The sequence below is a fragment of the Pristis pectinata genome, chromosome 25, assembly GCF_009764475.1.
Source record: "Pristis pectinata isolate sPriPec2 chromosome 25, sPriPec2.1.pri, whole genome shotgun sequence".
Taxonomy (NCBI): domain Eukaryota; kingdom Metazoa; phylum Chordata; class Chondrichthyes; order Rhinopristiformes; family Pristidae; genus Pristis; species Pristis pectinata.
In genome coordinates this window covers 13,023,835-13,027,724 of record NC_067429.1, presented here as the reverse complement: position 1 = coordinate 13,027,724, position 3,890 = coordinate 13,023,835, and positions in this window count along the sequence as shown.

Genomic DNA, 3,890 nt, shown 5'->3' with positions numbered 1-3,890 from the left:
CAATAGGTTTCTATATATATATTTATATATATATATATATATATATATATATATATATATATATATATATATATATATATATATATTATATATATATATATATATATATATATATATATATATATATATATATATATATATATATATATATATATATAATATATATATATATATATATAATATATATATATATATATATATATTATATATATATATATATATATATGAATTGATTGGAGAAAAGGTTTGATTGTTAGGGACAACTTCAATTTAACTTTGTTTTGCAATAAATCATTAAGATGGTATAAAACTTCAAGCGAGTGGACAGATACAAAAGTTTTTCTGTGCCAATCCACAATTTTTGTGGTATGGTCTTTAGATTATGTTGGATTGAGTTATAACTAATTTTCATAAATGATATATGCTTTGGTGTTGAGTCATTTAAATGTCATTAAAATAAATGTTAGGCACTTAAAAGTTATCACTCAGCTGGACATATTGCCCTATATTACATAATGGGTTGGAATGATCACAAGAGACTAAAAGCAACTTGGGAAATGCCATTGAACACAAAAACAAGGTTGTCATCTGACCCATGAGGTGAAATTACTTCTGTTGCAACTATCCCCTCACACTTTCTTAGTAATTATGTGTATATATTGCAGTTTTATTTATAACAAATTAAGTTTAGTGCGTTGTGCTGCTGGATGTAGAACATACACTGGTGTCATGGCTGACTGGACAGGATACATTAATCAGATGAGGCATGATGACATCCACACGAAAGGATTAAATTTACAATGTAATCATTGCGTAATTTCCAGAATCTATTCTGCAATAGAGTACTGTAAAATAACAGTGGTATTTATAATCTAAGGATGTATTGGGCTTCTGTGAAATTAAGTAATTATTTCTGAGTGAAGGCTTGTCTACTTATCCTTGCATACACCTGGTCTTCCATATGAAATGTTATAAATGGCTGTTTTAATAAGGCATCATTGGAAAAACATCTGAAAACTCTGACATGGATTTATTAAGTATGATTTTCCCACGTTGTAACATACCGTTAAAAATTGAAACTTTTGCAGTTGATATCCAACCATTTTGAATATATTCTAAGCATTGTTTCATCTCTACTGTATAATCAGGTATTGCTTGCAGTAAATTGCTTTCCAAATCTGTTAATGGCCCAGCTGTTTCTAAATGTATCAATTGTCCATATAAATGGGCTGGAGTTTTGTGTATTGAGAAGACTGCTGTTATGATGTTAGATTTATTCATTTATGCCTAAAATCTACAGCTACATATCATCTGAAGATGGATCTGAGAAAACAGAAACTATTTAATAATAAACTATATAATTTAAAGTGCCAAGTTTTTTTTTGGTTAAAGGATGTGAGCTACAATGAGATATTTACTAACATTTTGTACCATTTTATGGGACAAACTAAAGATGAAAAATTCAAGAGCTGAGAATTGATTTCTTTGGCAAGCTTTATATTCTTTAAATGCTAGCAGCTGTAGTCATGTACTTTTATGCATCAGTAAGATGACTTCAGTAAACATTAGTTTTGTTGAACAAAATGGAGAAGCAGCTGTTTTATGTAAAAAAAAACAATTGAACTTTGCATAACCTTTGCAGCCATTATGTTGATGAATTTGCAACTTTGGAAACTGCAGCTTTGTGTGAATGTTCTCAATATATACAATTGTATAGGTGCCACTTGGTGCGGTGTATTACTGTATCTTAGTGCACTGTAACATTACAATGATGAAAGTATTCACTTTCTATATGTAATAAAATGTCATAAATTGAAATATTGCTGGACTTACTATGTAGTGCTTGTATAATTATTTGTATTTGCCTCTTTCCTCCAATGGTTAGCCAGTATTTCAGAAGAAATGGTTATAACAAATGACATTTTCAGTTATGTTTAAGAAAATTCAGAATTACTAGTTTCAAACTCCACTTAATGATGAACTGTCTTGACCAAAAACTGCTTCTTAATCTTCTCCCTGTTATGAGTTCAGAAGGCTAATGCAATGGGAGATTGGTACAGCTAATAAGGTGTTCCCTCGAAGCTCCAGTGAACCAGCTTCAATTCTGTTCTCCACTGCTGTCTGTATGGAGTTTTCTCCCTGACTGCATGAGTTTCCCCTGGGTGTTCCAGTTTCCCCTTGTGACCCAAAAGTGTGCAGGTTGGTAGAATCATTGGCCATTGTAAATTTCCCACAGTGGGTATGTGACTGATAGAATTTGGGGGAGTTGATGGGTCTGTAGAGAGAATAAAATTGGATTAGTGTAAAATGGGCACTTGATGGTCAGCACAAACTCAATGAGCCAAAGGGCCTGTTTCTGTGCTGTATGACGCTAGGACCTTGTCCATGACTGTTCCTGTGGAAGGCTACTTAAACGGATAAATACTTATCAAATGCAGCAGCTTCTCTAATTGTAAGCCATATTTTTTACAATGTAATTTCTGGGTGTACCTATTTTTCCAACTACAAGTAACACCAAAAAAAAGTCCAAAACAAAAAGTACCAAAAAAACTTTGATTAATGTATTTTCAAAATATTATGTACAATGCAAATGTAATCCATAAACTGCACTACAAGAGCAAATTTGTTTGAGCAATATTTATTCAAATATTTAATCCTGATAATCTGTCACCGTCAGAACTTTGGTAACGTTGTCCATGTCGACTATCAAGTACATATCTATAGTAATCCCATATCTGCACTTGGTCTGTAGCCTTCTATATCTTGACAATTCAAGTGCTTAAATGCAGTGAATTCCAAACTTCAACCACCCTATAGGAGAAAAATTCTTCTTTGTATCTTCCTCTTAATCCTTAAACCTATGCTCTCTAGTTATAGACAGCTCTGCTTTGGGGGGAAAGTTTACTACTGCTTCCCCCCCCCCCCCCATCTATGCCCCTCATAATTTTGCACACATTTGCCAGGTCCTGTCTCATGATGGGAATTAATTCGCCTTGTCTGCTATGACACAAAATCTTTTTAATAACATAATCTAGAATATCACTACCTCCCTGAAATTTTCAGGTATAATTTTTTTTCTTAACAAATATGGAAGAGATGTATTCTCTTAAGACCTCACCCACTTTCTGTGGCTTCACACACAGACTGCCCCTTTGATCCCCACTATCTCCCTGTGTACCCTATTATAAATATACTCATAAAATGCCTCAGGATTTTCTTTAATCTTAGATGTGTCATGAACCAGCAACAAAAGAAACACACTGAGCATGATTCAGTGTTAAAAATTATTTTATTAATTACTACTTATGATAATACATAAAATAAAAGTAAAAATGTTAGTATGTTAGAATTCAAAAATGTTAAACCTCGAACGTTAACCCCAAAACTAAACTCTTCGTGTGTGTGTGTGTGTGTGACAAAGTCCAAAACTCCCAGTTCAGGAATGGTTCTTAAAGTTCAGTTCCGCAAGCCATAAGGTGAAACATGAGCAAGGGCTTCTTCAACAACCACCGTTGTCTGAAGATAAGACGTAGACGTAGAGAAACATAGAGAGAGTAAATACGAAATCCAAATGTTCCACGATGGAACCCCAGCGACACTTTACTCGGTAGTGACTTCCTCACCCCGAAAAGCATCCGAATCGTGGTCATCCACACACACACAAATACCTGTTTCCTTCTACAGGTCAGCAACAAAGTGAACTCCACCGGATTACTTCCAACTTCCATACATGGATTTCAGTGGCAGACACAGTTATTGTTTCTCATCCATTGATAGAGAAAACTAGCAGGCTGGTGCCTCTCTCCCTTCTCTCTCCTTCTAACTTCTTCAACAACGTCATTGCGTCCTTTATCTTCTATTGACGTAAGCACGCCCCACACACACATACA